This window comes from Choristoneura fumiferana, chromosome 18, assembly GCF_025370935.1.
Source record: "Choristoneura fumiferana chromosome 18, NRCan_CFum_1, whole genome shotgun sequence".
Taxonomy (NCBI): Eukaryota; Metazoa; Arthropoda; class Insecta; order Lepidoptera; family Tortricidae; genus Choristoneura; species Choristoneura fumiferana.
Window position 1 is genome coordinate 10670174 of NC_133489.1, and position 15191 is coordinate 10685364.

Here is a 15191-nt window from a genome sequence, read left to right on the forward strand (position 1 = left end):
TCAATCAACTGCAAAGTTAGGCGTGTCTTTCAGTGAAACTTTAATTTAATATGTCATATTGGTAGGCACGAAACCTTCTTCGTGCGAGCCTGATTCACGCCTGATTGGGTGGTTTACACTGTAATAAAAAAAACGTTCATTAAATAAATAGATATAACGAGGATATTCCTTAGTATAATAATATCTATTTTGTTGATAAAAAGTGCAACTTTTCCATGATTGAGTGATTCATGTTTACTCTGAAGACGTCCCACATAGTATAATTAATAAACGTCAGTCGTCATTAGGATCCTGTTACATACGACACCAAACAAATAGGTGTACACTTAATAATGATTAAAGGTATTCATAATGGCGTAACCTGACTACGGCTCTGAAATAAAGTAAGCTTTACTCAAATACACGTATAGCTCACAATAGTGTGAACATTTTGTAAAATTTGATACGGCATGTAGGAGTCAGAGGGTGTAGAGGAATTAACGTTGGCTTATGGCACTGTATTAATTTTGAACCGTAGTAATTTTGGCGGTGACAGAACTAAGACACCGAAACATAATTCACTTTGTAACGCAAATGAAACTAGCGTTTAATTTACTGTTATAATTTAGTAAATTCCTTAACGGCCCAAAGTGTTACATGTAGTAAGAACGTGGCAGTGGGACCGCACCGCAACCGACGTTGCCTCGTTACGGTTATTTTGAACCATGAGGGATATAACTTTAGGATTAAAGGATTATCATAACTAAGTATGGAAATTATTTTCATTAATAATAAATTACTTGTCTTTTTCTTCTGCTAAACTGTTTTATACAAAATTTTACTAGTTTAAAGATGTGTCTTCCACTTGGTATGAACAAGCAAAAACACGTGAAATTGACAACAAAACGGAATAGAGAAAAATCACAGGACGCGAAGCATCAAGGACCGACTCGGTTCGCGAACTACGTTACACTTTACATAAAAACATCGCGTTCAACGACAACGGGGCATCAACTTTCCCAGCGAAGACATAAGCGAAATTGAATTACACATATTGAAAAAGAAATGTGTAGCTCCTTGGTAGGCGTGGTTTGGTATAAGACTCCTCCTACCCAGTGATCCGCGCATGAATCGCAGCGTCGTCGCAGCCAAGTCGCGCGCGTCAAGTCAGTGCAAAGCCAGCCGTGGGGCGAGTCTGTGCCACGTTGTCGAACAACTTCACCACTTCACCGCGACGAGCATAGTTCCCGCTTCTCTGACTCCCGGTGCGAGTACACAACAAAGTTTAGAGTGTTTGACTTTAGCGAAATTTAATATAACTTCCACGGATGAGCTCGGGAAGTGAGATGAAGGAAAGTAATGAAAACAAATAAATATTTTGTTCATTAAAACAACAGTTTTCAAGTGCTTTAAGTTTGAGCCTGTTCAGTGTACTTCGAAGAGGATGTAAACAAGGGATGGCCATGTTCTAATACCAGTAAATTATAAGGTACATAACTATTCACTGGACTTTTAGTTACATATATTCAAATTTATGTACTTTTTCATTCGTAACTCGGTAACTTATTAATAAAAAACGCAAAATACACAAAGATATAAATCTCGTTATATGAGACCTGACCTGAAAACTTAAAACAGCTAAAGCGCATCCGAATACCACCAATACAAATCCATTACGAATGAGTCGAAAAATACATAATATAAACAGAGACATGACAATGGACGGAGTATACCTAAACCGGTGAACTAAAAGAAATTGGAATACTTTACCCCTAATAATGTTACTGCTTACTAAGGACGGTTTTTTGAGTACAATCCCTAAAAGGGTCAAAAGGAAAATACGTGAGCGCTACGAAGGGAAAATCTAGTGTCCGTAAATTTACGAAACCGTTATGTTGCGGGTTTAGTATACGTAGGTCAGATTTCTAATGGTTTTAATCTTAATAGTTTGCTGGGCGTATCTTACACCATTAGATTATATTTCCTCAATATTTTGCAGGTTAACGTTTCGATCAAATTTAAATAAGTACAAATGCACTTACTCGTACTAGGAGCCAACAAACTGTATCCATTTCCAAAATCTTTGTCCATCGCTATTTGTTATCTCATATTTATGGTCATTGTACAGTCAACGTCATAAACAAGTAGTCACTTTTGTACCTTGTCATTTTAACGTCATGTTTGAAAAGCCATACGAAATTGTGTACCGACTGAAAGGGACAAGGTACAAAAGTGATCACTTATTTATGATGTTGACTATACATTATAAAAAAAAACACATTTTCATTGTTACAGTTAGTTAACCTATCTTAGGTTAGTTCTTTTTTATATATGTAAACTCAAAATTGTACAGCTTTAAAAATACATATTTAGCATATTAAAAAAAACACTATAATTATAATCTGTAGGTAATGTTTGTCCATAAATATTAAATTTACAGAAATTATTTTATTTCACTAACTTGCCTGGAAATAACTGAAACTTTTTTAAGTAAACAATCTCTTTAAAATAACGTTTGTTAGTTTCCTAAACCTAGGTACAGTCGCCATCAGATATTTTGGAGCAGCCAAGGTGATCAAAAAGATCAAAACATGAACTCTACATGAACTCTAATCCTACTAAGTAATATTATAAATGCAAAAGTTTGTGTATGTGTGTATGTTTGTTACTCCTTCACGCTTAAACGGTTGGACGGATTTGGATGAAATTTGGTATCTACATAGCTGGACATCTTCTGGAATAACACATAGGCTACTTTTTATCCCGATATTCTCACGAGATAGGAATAAAATCACGAAATAACAACTGCTGGGCTTAGAGTCATATAATTCGGTAAGTATGTAGGTAGCTCCACGTCTGGAATAACACATAGGCTACTTTTTATCCCGATATTCCCACGGGATAGGGATAAAATCTTGAAATTTCAACCGCCGGATTTAGAGTCTTGAAATTTTGGACAGTTGTTCTTAACACAACCGCAATGAAGACCACGATATAAATTTTGGGAATTCCCAGGGGAATTTAAAAAAATCCAATTTCAATTGTACCAGATCGAATAGTTTACGCGTGCGAAGCCACGGGTAAACTCTAGTATCATAATAATAGAGGGCATGTTCCGATATTTTGGACCACCTTGGCCGCTGCGAAATATCTGATGGCAACTGTACACGCTAAAAAAAATGAAATGAGACAGTTTCTGAAGATGATTGGATGTTTGTTACTCAATCACGCAATAACAACTCGACGTATTTGGGTGAAATTTGGCACACAGATAGTTTATAAGGTGGATTTACACATGGAATATTGTTTATCCTGGAAAACTGCATATTTCCAGCGGGAATACGATACACACATTTTTCATAGATGAACTTGAGGGCGACTGGTAAAATATATGTACATACGTACGTAACTGTCAACCGCTAGACATATTTTGAAAGACGAGAACAGTTAGGTACATTTTAATATACAATTTAATATACTTACGCTCATGTAAAAGAATAAAAAAGAATCGGACTCGCGCACTGAGGATTTCGTACGAATTTTTTGATATCTATAAATATCCAGTGTTAGCAAAATTCTCCTCCTGAGCAAAGTGCGGGATCATTTAAGATTGGTTACCTACTGACCTATACAGACCGACATAAAAAAATAGACTTTCAGACGTTTCTTATTTGTTAAACTTATAAAAGCTACCTTCATACCAAAGTTCCATAAACATAGGTACTAAGAATTTTTGAGCTGGTCACGATTTGAATGGGTTCCGATTGTTGAACTTTAAGTTAGCTACTTAACAGAGTTCTAGCCCACTAGACTTGTTTTCTTCTTTTCAGTATTTTTTAAGGCAGTCGGATTTTTTGATTTTTTAATTTATTGGTTTCTATGACTGTATCTTTGATTTTGGTTGACTTAGAAGTTTGATTTATTCACTGCTCTATGGGGTTAGTAAACCTGATTACTGTATATTAATTTCAGCTTGATACTCGTCGGTTACCTTTGTACGTTCCTGAGAAAACGGCCTTGCCAGACAAACAGACAGATAAACTGACGGCAAATTGATTCTTTAAGGGTTCCATCTTTGCCAACTTAGGTACGGAACCCTAAAAAAGGTAGTTTCATATATCCCGCAAAAATTTAAAAAAACTGCATCTATTTGCACCACTTCTTAAACTGCGCTCTACCAAACGTCGAGTCTCTAACTTATGTGGTTTGGGTTGTGGGTCGTCTGTTTGTCAATGAGTCAGTCTCGTAAATGATTTGCATGTATACATTATCGTAGGAGTTATTGGGTTGTGCCCAACAGTGGGACGTAGATACACGGGCCGGACATAATATAAATTATATCCAAATGAAGATTTTTAGAACGCAACATCATATGAAATAGGTACTAAACGAGAACTGTCTTTTTAATAATTCTTATCAATGTTGATCTAATTCTCCTCTACTTTGAAGGAATAAAAAAACTCCATTAAATCATTTCGGAGCGCGGAACAGTTATCATAATATTAATTTGTATAAAACACCCCATACAAAAGTCAATAGAATTTTCTCTAAGTTGTTCATTAACTTAAAAGCTTCTTGAAAGCTTAACAAGAAGCTTGCTCAGTTTTACAAAATGCGGACCAACATAATTTAATATTCAATTCATTTTTGTATGAATTCCTATGTTACGGACTGTTTTTAAAAGCTTCAGTTTGAAAAAGTATTCGTGTACCATTTTCTTAGTTGCTTGTCAAAGCTAATAAAAAGGATAACTAATAGAAGTAAAAAATAATTTACATTGAAGTGAGTTTATTTTAACGTTATTTTGTATCGTCGAATTTTGATGTACTTATTTTACTTTATAATAATTCCAGCCCCCGTGTGTTTTTTTATTTATTTCATGTACTGCCACCAGTAATCAATACACAAGCATTTTTTGTCAATTTCTTTTGAAATATCTTAAAAATAATACAATCCAATGCACGTTAAAAATTAAGACTAAGGCCTTTGTCTTCATGGTTATTTTTTTCTGCAACCCAAAAGACACATAAATACAATTAGTACATATTGTTTTATAATTTTTTGAAATCATTACACCAATCTAAAATTGGCACCTTCGAAAATACAATAAGATACAGCTATAAAATACAACTTTCTTTATAATGACTATTCGGGCATATAAATATTACATGTATCGATATTATGCCGCGTTAATATTCTGCTTTACAAAATTATTGGACATGACAGTATGTGAAAAAATTATACAAAAATGTATTCGGTGTTTTATGATAAGGTTGTTACTGTGAAACGAAAATATGACATTTTATTTTATGCAGCATTTTAATGAATTAAATAGTGTTGTAAATACTTGGACTTTTTTAAGTCTAATACTATAATTAATATACATGTAAATTAACTAAAAGAATTTCTTTGCTCACCCGCGACCTTATGATAGCTAGCTTATGCAAGATATGCGTGTTCATGCAGTTCCTCCACATGGAAGGTTCCTGTAAGAACGCACACCAATCACACAAACCCATCTATCACCACCACCACAATACACTGACGCGTTTCGAACTCAACCAGAGCTCATCTTCAGAGCAACACAATCGTACACCATACTACGAGATGTTAGACTAATAAACCACAACAAACGTTTTAATTTGTCACTGTTACTCTCTATGTACCCACCTATATTTTATCTAAAACAAAACTAATATTAATAATATATTAATACATTTTCATCTCTCCTGTTCGGAAAGTTGAATTTTCATGGGTAGATAGCCGGGTGGAAAATTGCGTTTTCATCTCTAGGGTGGAAAGTATTTTTTATTTTTTATTTTTCGATTTGCCACGGTGTCCAAGATAATTGAATTACGTCAATGACACTTTTTTTCACGTTTCGGCATGGCCATCTAGATGCACGTCGTCACCAAGGAGCTTATGTACAACACTGGAGGTTGAACGCCGAACATCCGTTTGAAACAAGAAATTTGATCTGATGAATTTGATTTGATTTGATTGTTTTGAATTTGATTTTTGAGCTGAGTTTAGTTTAAGACGTGAGTTATCCGTTACAATATCATTTAATAAGAAATTTGATCTTTATTACGTCACGAACATATTCCATCTCTTTCTTTAGTCAGGTTAAGAAAGAGATGTAAGTCATTCGTGAAATGTGAAAGAAAGAGATGGAATATATAAATAAGTAATAAAGGTCAAACTTCTTCGTTCGGCGTTCAACCTCCAGTTTTGTATATAAGCTCCTTGGTCGTCGTGACCAACTCGATTTTTTTTATAGTCAGCCGTGGCAAGTGACCAGTCGAAAAGGTACCGTTGGAGGTTGGATATAAGTTAATTAAATTTATTATTATTCTCATTTTTTGTAGTATTTTACTTTCCTCACAGTCGAAATGAAAAGTAGAGTTGAAAACAAAAATGACACTAAACAAAAAATTACAATTTTAGTTTACTCGCCGTCTACAAACTATCTGGCGAGACGCACGCAATGCAAAGACACTTACCTTCATATTTACATTAGTTGCCGAAAGATGGCGGTAGTGTCACTTTGTACTTATTGCCCAAACGTTGATACCGGGACTTAAAAAGCGTCACTAAGGGGCTGTTTCACCATCTATTGATTAGTGCTAACTGACGATTAAATGTGATGCCGTCTCTATTTGTTTTGTTCGAATAGACGGTGACGGCATCACATTTAACCGTCAGTTAACACTAATCAATGGATGGTGAAACAGTCCCTAAATCAGTCCGACACCAAGCACGGAGCGGAGCTGTTGTGAGGGTGTATAAAAAAGTGTCACTTTTCGTATAATGACGATTTTGTCGTCGATTGTTATTTTTTATATATAGTGCCGCTCTTTGAGTAACATCTTTTCAAATTAAACTATAAAATTAAACCATGAACAGACACTTTCGTTTAGTGTCAGTTTTCAAATAAGAATGGTTAAAGAAAGTTTTCTAAGGTTTCTCATAAACCGTACTTTTTATTGAAATAAAGTCATTATTGAAAAAGTAGAAGAAAATTGTGATACAATTTTGAAACTGAAAAACGGCTCTTTTATCAAAATGACAGTTTGCGAAGTATCTATCCCAAAAATAAGCAGTACTGTTAGAAAGAAAAATGACACTATACTGAACTTTTTTTTTAAACTCATCATTTTGTTACAGGCACACATTTTTTTATTTTTAAGTAATAGACCCCATACTGTTGTAACTAATTATTTCCATGCATTCCAAAACATCGAGACGAAACCATTTGCCGCAATAATGTAACACTTCATAATTAATCTGAGTCTAATAAAGAATGATTTGATTCTAACAGATGTTTGCCAAAATTTTATCTACTTTAATTACCTTTGTATTCACCCAACTATTTACCTAACTGGATGCCAAATTTTAACTTTCTAGGTCATCTGGAACTGGGTTAGAGTTTTTATCTATAGGTCAGTCAGATTTGATTGGACGTTAATATCTTAATAACTGTTAGAGGTGTGTTTATGAAGTCTGAAGTACAATGTATCTCGCAAGTATGTCAAATCTGAAGTACTTACATATTTATGTATCTCGCATGGGTGCCCTTCGCAAGGTGTTAAATTAATCATCCACAAATTTTTTGGTCTAAATTGTTTGGTACCTAGGTAATTGTAATTGTAATCGTTTGGTACAAAATGCAGGTGGTAGGACCTTGTGCAAGGTCCGCCCGGATTGCTACCACCATCTTGCTCGTTAATCCTGCCGTGAAGCAGCAGTGCTTGCACTGTTGTGTTTCGGCGTGGAGACTAAGACAGCGGGTCAAACTACTGGCACGTGAGGTATCCCATCTTAGGCCTCTAGGTTGGCAACGCGTCTACAATACCCCTGGTGTTACAGATGTTTATGGGCGGTGGTGATCTCTTACCATCAGGAGACCCACTTGCTCGTTTGCGATACAGTCGAATAAAAATAAAAATATTGAATGACACATGACTAACCGTCAAGGGGCAATTTTTTGTAAATCGGAAGCAATGGAAATGTATACATTTTCTTGAAATGCTCTGAGATGATAACACGATAGGTACGAAGCAATAATCTACAAAATGATTATAGTAATAATAATTGTATTACAAGACTGTCCTTCCGACCGCGGCTTTAAATTTCACGCCGAAATGAATTAGGTACTCAACTAATCTTAATAATGTCAAGATTTCAAAATAGAAAATGGCTTGTTCGTTAACAAGATAATTAAGTAAAGTTGCCAAAGTAAAAGTTTTTCACTTAGATCCTCCGTTAAACTCATGTTCCTTGAAGACGAACTTTTATAAATTAATAGGCTGACCTACTAAATATTTCAGTTAAGCGCATGGATTTGAAGTTTAATGTGGATACAAATAAATATTTATGTAACAAGGAGAGTTTTGACATGTGAGTTGCGCTAATTTATTCTAATTCGATTATTTATGGGATTTTTGCATGATTTTTGTGATATTTGGCTAGTTTGGCAGAGGTATATAGTTATAAGTATTTATGTACTTCTTTTGTTTTTTATTTGGGTAAATAAATAATACCTAATTACATTATGAAAGTGATAATCCGCGTAGAATTCGGTTTTCACTATCCAGCTGGAACTATGAAATTTTCCGGGACTCAAACTACCTGTATGTACCAAATTTCATCTAAATCGGTTCAGCTGTTTAGACGTCATGAAGGTAACAAACAAACAAACAGACTTACAAACTTTCGCATTTATTATATTAGTGGGATAGTCTTCTTTTTCATACAGGCCACGGCAAAGCGAACCTTAACATTTTCTTCTTACAGAGCCATACATTCAAGGTCGTTGAACTGTTTCCCACGTCTTCATACCCGCATTACAAGTAAACTACGAAGTCAGTAGGTAATGGATGATTTTTAATCGACTTCAAAAAATAAGGAGGTTTTATGTTCGGCTGTTTGTTTATTTACATAGTAATGTTGATTATAGAAAGAGATGTAATTAAGTAATTAAAAGTTAAGCTACATCTATATTAAAATTTGTATCATAATGCCAAGAAGAGTTATGTACATTTTCTGCGAATTTCTGTGTAGGAACGAAGGTAATCAATGGTGTGTGTGAAGTTCGCAATCCGCACTGGGCTCGCGTGGGAACTACAGCCCAAGCCCTCTCATTCTGAGAGGGGGTCGTGCCCATCGGTGGGACGTATATAACTAAAATTATATTTTTTATAAACTTTAATCAGGTCAGCAAATTATACATCTTACTCGTGTAGTAGAAAAAATATAGAAAATCATAGCAATGACATTTCAAGATATTTTTAAAAATACCTACATGTCGGAATCTTTTTCCTCATTTAAATTTGGTTAGCACCATAATTCTCTTTTCATTAAATCCAAAACCTATTTCTCCGGAAGCATAAAATGTATCTACACCAAGCGAAACCTTTTCATCACGGCCTTACCAGCCTGTTCCTCAACCCTTATCTCCTTTAGCAATAATGTAAACTGCTCCCACCTTGCTGCCCGGATGTAATAAAAATCAATTACACCTCGCCAAGTGATAAAGTTACTTTTAATTCGACTCCTTATCTTAACAGTGTGAGGAATACAGTTAAGTGGATTTCAAGTCGCGAGTGAGGCCATATTTCCTGAGCAGTGAGTAATTTAAAGACGGCAACCACTGATATCTGCGGGCGCATCCATTACCCCCAACAACGGGTAGTGGGGAGCAATAAATTATAAAGCGGAATACTTATTCGCTCATCTATTTGAACACTAAATTTTCCGATTTTATCAAACTGCTTCGAAACGGGGAAGTTGCTACGAAATTTACGGGATACATTTGCATAGATTTTATTAAGGTTGTTAAAAATTAACATCTTATACATAGATCACAAACAAACATAATAAATATAATAGTTATTTAATTTATTTCTATACCAAATTAAGTAGATCTTAATAGTTTTGATACTACCTAAATTTAACTGATAATAAAATAAGACATTAGTAGGTAGGTACCAATGGCGTAGCGTTAGCTATTTTCGTGGTAAAACCGAAGCAAAAAGATCGCATATAATATCTTTCATATATCATATATGTTCTGTAGTCCTATTTTGTAAATAGGTTCTGGGCAAGCCGATGGGAATAGGGTTCTATGGACACTTCGCCACTGGTAGGTACACAGTACAACCAAAATGTATCTGCGGGACTCGTCGGTTTTCTTCGTTTTCCTTAAAATTCAAAAAAGTATTTTTGTCAAAAAAGATGTTAATTTTTTTAATCGTAAACATCAAAAAATACTTCTATAAACTAAAGTTTTATCCATAAATAACCAGTCAACAACCTCGCTAGATGTCACGGCTCCAATGAGCGATTTATACTGCGAACGCCAAAAATAAATTCGCAGCGTCAGTCAATGTCCGTTGAAAATCAATAGCCGGCCAATATGCGCCTATCATTTCGTCATCTAGAATTTCCTGGTTATTCTATGGCTGGGTTTTGGCGGCGTGTCGTGTGACGGGTCAGTTTTTGCATCACACACCCCTATTCATTAGGCCCTCGCTGTCCGTAGCGGCATTAATTACAGGATGCCTCTGACAAATGGCACGTGAATATTCAAAGGTTAAGAGCTCTGCAATATGCGTATAGGTCAGATTACGTTAGTAGGTACTTTTTAGTAGGTAATTACAAGCTTTGATTTAACTTTCAATGTTCGTATGTAAATTAGAATGTAAATAATATAATAACAGTAAAGAAAGTGGATCCGGAATATATATTACTAACTAAAGCAACCGACGTAGCACGAAAAATATGCTAGTTGAAGTAGCAATGGGTGGGCACATCACTCGAGGAACAAATAACCATTGGTGGAGAAAAGTTCTCGAGTGGCGACCAAGAACTGGAGGACAAAACGTTGCCGACCTCCCACTAGGTGAACTGACGATATCGTGAGAGTTGCGAGCAATCGGTGTAAACAGGTGGCGAGTTGTCATTTGTTATGGCATTCTAGGATAGAGGCCTTTGTATGAATATGAAGACCGGGTGACAATTCAAGTCAGCAAGATACCCGTAATAACTCATTAATTTGTCAATTTAGTATCCTGCACTGTAAAATCTTTAGTTTTATTTCATTTAGGTGGAATAAATCATTCTTTTATATGATATCTGGGCATTTGCAGCATTTATCGTGATTGACAATTGAACAGTGATTAATCGGCGACAATGGAGTGATTATTCTGACCGCAGCAATTAACATAGCTTCATAGGCAATTTTAAATAGTATTACTAATGACCAACTGGTATTATTATGATGCGTATTAATAATTGCCCCGTGATATTATTTGATATGTATTATATAAAATATGTTTAATAAAAAGGTGTATCTCTTTCATTTCTGGAACACTATATTATTTTATCTTCAAGATTTGTATTTGCACACACACACACACACACACACACACACACACACACACACACACACACGTGTCTCTGTTATTCCTATAACTATTTTAAGCAGCGGTGTGAAAAGCATTAAAAAAAACGGTGCGCATACGGTGCGTCACTGCGATTCCGTACCGTCTCCGTTTTTTAAGCAGCGGTGTGGCCGCTCCTTAACGAATTTTTTTTAAGTCGTAATTTCATACACTAAAGCAATGAGCCGCCAGTGCTTATTCCTATGAACGGAATTATGATTAACCACACACACTAATAGTGATTTTGAAAGCACTAATCAGTTTATTGGCTGCCATCACGGCCGCTGATTACGCGCTTTCGTACTCACCGCTCTTACAAACGAGACCGAATAGCCATGCCACGATCAACTGAAAATGTTTTCAGTTGATCGTTCATTAATTTGTGTGTATTGTGTTAATTAGAACATTTGTCTGATAAAATGGAGTTCCAATTGATTTGTATCTGATTTAGTATTTGAATTTCAGCTATAATTAAAGGAATTGGCAATTACGTGCGTGTACGCTGTGTGGTTGCTCCGGTTATTTTAATCGAATTTTGCGCCCTGTCAGGCAAATTTAGTTGGATACCTTGGCGTTAGATCTGAACCTGTCCCTTTTGTATTTCACGATTTAATGGACTAGGTATCAATTTCAAGAGGAGTCTATTCAAAGCGAAATTGATGTTTTCATATTTTGACTACCTACGTAGTGTGTCGTGAAATTATTATCAAAAAACCCAACGCCCAAGATAGGATTCCGTAGCCATTACAAATAATCAAGTAATATTATTCTAAGGATTTCGTATTGTGTATGGTATCTTCCAAGTTTAGGTATATTTTATATCTTAGGCTGCTATTTACTCTTAAAATATGTACTAATAATTGTCAAGCAATCTTAGCCGTTACAACTTTCCTTGTAAATTTAATATACCATCATAATTTTTTCAATATTTTCCACCCAACAGTTTGGATTTCAGAGGTGGGGCGGTTCGATTTTGATGAAAATTTGCACTTAAAATTTGAATATTTTAAAACAGATCGCTGAATTGAAAAATCGTCTGGGCAATTGGTTTTCAAAGACCTATCAAACGATACCCCACACTATAGAGTTAGTCGAGAAAAAAAAAACACACCCACTTTACGTCTATTTATGGGAGGTAGTAGGTAACCCAAAACATTTTTTTTTATTTTATCACTTTGTCGGCATAACTGATATATGTATATTCATGTCAAATTACAGCTTTCTAGTACTAACGGTCTCTGAGATTACCCGCGGACAGACAGGCAGACGGACAGACACTACGGAACCCTAATAAAAGGACAACAGAGATTTCTTAGACACTGGTGATAATATAAGGATAGATTTTACAAGAGAATCGAAATTAGATTGATCATACCGTTTTCTTTATTGTGTGTATTTACGTGGCAAACGTGAAGCTAAAATAACACACCGACAAAACCAAGCCCTAACTCGCAACCATAAAAAGTTCTCCACTTGCGAACTATTTTGCATACATTAGGCGCATGCAGCGTAACTCTGGCCCAACTTACGAGCGGTTACAACGAAGCACAGTACAGTAAGATAATATCGTTTAGCGCTCACGCAAACAGCAATGGAAACGCGTAATGTGGCGTCGGCATTAATTACAAGTTCCGTTTTCCGTTGGCGATCGCGTTATCGCGCCTTCACGCAGCAGCAGAGCCGCTCGGGGACGATTTGTCATTTCTAAGCTCTGTTTATCGTTGCTTTTGTTATTGGCCAATCCTTGCTCTGATAACAACTTGTAAATACCTCGTTCAAGGACAACAAGTCATCGACCGACTGAGATACACCAGAACTAAATTATACTTACAACGTGTCTCTTCACCTTTAGACAAAGATGAAAAAAACGTGTTGATGATGGATTTACGATTTAACACTTCAAAACATACCTACATTAATTTTATTTTGAAAATATTTTTTTGTGTAATTTGCTTAGGTTCAAATAATTTACCATTCTGAGAAGGCACTATACTTATAAATAAAATAAAATAAATAAATATCATGGGACACTTGACACCAATTGACCTAGTCCCAAACTAAGCAAAGCTTGTACCATGGACACTAGGCAACGGATAAATATACTTATACAGATAAATACATACTTAAATACATACCTACATATTAAACATCCTAGACCCGAGAACAAAACTTCGCATTATTCATACAAATATCTGCCCCGGCCGGGATTCGAACCCGGGACCTCAAGCTTCGTAGTCAGGTCACTTGGGATTTTAAGTCTTTGTCCACAGAGTATATAGAGACACGTTTTTTACTGTAACAGTAATTAGTAAGATTAGAGTTATTTTATTTGCAGTAACTTTCGTTACAAATCGAATTGTAGATACTGAGTTTAATATTTTACTAACTTCCCATGGGATTTTCGAAAAATTACATCGTGAGTTTCTTTAACATTGCACACTTTTTGTAAATCCATGCCAAAATTGTGGTCTCTAATTGTGCCCCTGGGAATATACTGAGTTTAATATTTGTGTTTACAAAATTCTGTACAGTTGCTGCTGATTATGCCTCAAGAATAATGTATTAAATTCCCACATACGCGTTCTCGTATTAAAATGACCTTTGACATCTATTTTGATTCACGTCTCAGAGTATATTTCGACCGGAAACAAAGAAAGGTTTCATAGCAGGCTACAAAGATAATTTTTCCCTATTACCTAAGATATTCTTTTCTGTTCTATTGAATCAGACAGGAACTACAAAAGTAAAGCTCATAAAAAATAGCCATTAGCTAAACGGAAAAAATGTAATATCCATTACTTAACAGCGAGAGGGGGCATAAGACATAACTGCATTTATTTGGGATGTGTAGGTAGCTTTCTCGTAATAAATATAAATTCTGGAAGGATTATCAACATAGCGTAGCATCAGGCAGCAAGTAAAGATGCTTAGCTATTTTTTTTTTAAAGAATTCTAATGATCTGAAAATATTTCGGTACTCCTCTTCCTCTACAAAATAAAGAGAATGTTAAATCAAAATGAATTATGTACCTATAAATATTTATATAATGGTCATAGTTGACGCCGTGTTATACTGTAGCTCGACTTCGAGTTGAAGAATAAATCTGTTGTATACCTCTACATTAAAATTTGCAAAAAGAAAACAGAATGTTAGACTGTGTATACAAGCTTTAATTTTACTAGCAACATACGTGGAATCGTTTAAAATGAATGCGTATCCTTTCGAATCATTTTAAAAACCTATTATTATACTCGTACAGTACGATCTTAATTATGTCAGAATTAGAGCGCATGTTAAATACATGAATATTTTTGAAACATTGCTCAAGTTCTTATTTTATACTCGATGAGATGGATCTCTTTCACTTTAAGCATCTCTAGTTCAGATAATATCGCAATAATGAACTGCTGTAAAAAAACAAATATTGCTACCTGGCGTTTCCACCAAAACTATATCATCGGTTACGTATCCATGGCGCCGCAGTGAGCCCGCGGCCCGCGAGCGAATCTTTGATATCAAATTCTTTTAGAGCAGACCGCACGTAACCTACGCTCATATTTTAGATAGTATTTGACTGTTTCCCAGCTAAGTTACCTACCGACAATGAATCAAAATAGCTTATTAGGAACCTTACGTAGCACTAGCTACAAAAATGCATTTTAATTTGAAAATGGAAACTTAATAACTGTAAATGTTTTCGGGGTTCATTTATTTACGAAATACAAAGCAAAGGCAAATACTTGTAAGTGAGTCACCTGTATAGAAAG

At 35.2% G+C, this 15191-nt stretch overlaps 1 protein-coding gene across 2 annotated transcripts in view; it reads left to right on the forward strand.

Moving 5' to 3' along the window:
• Positions 1–1154: 1154 nt before the first annotated feature.
• DIP-beta (Dpr-interacting protein beta) overlaps positions 1155–15191 on the forward strand; it is an 88516-nt gene continuing 74479 nt past the window's right edge. For both annotated transcript variants that reach the window (XM_074101502.1, XM_074101503.1), the window contains exon 1: positions 1155–1468. The gene's annotated coding sequence lies outside the window, so the exon portion shown is untranslated. The remainder of the gene's footprint in view (positions 1469–15191) is intronic.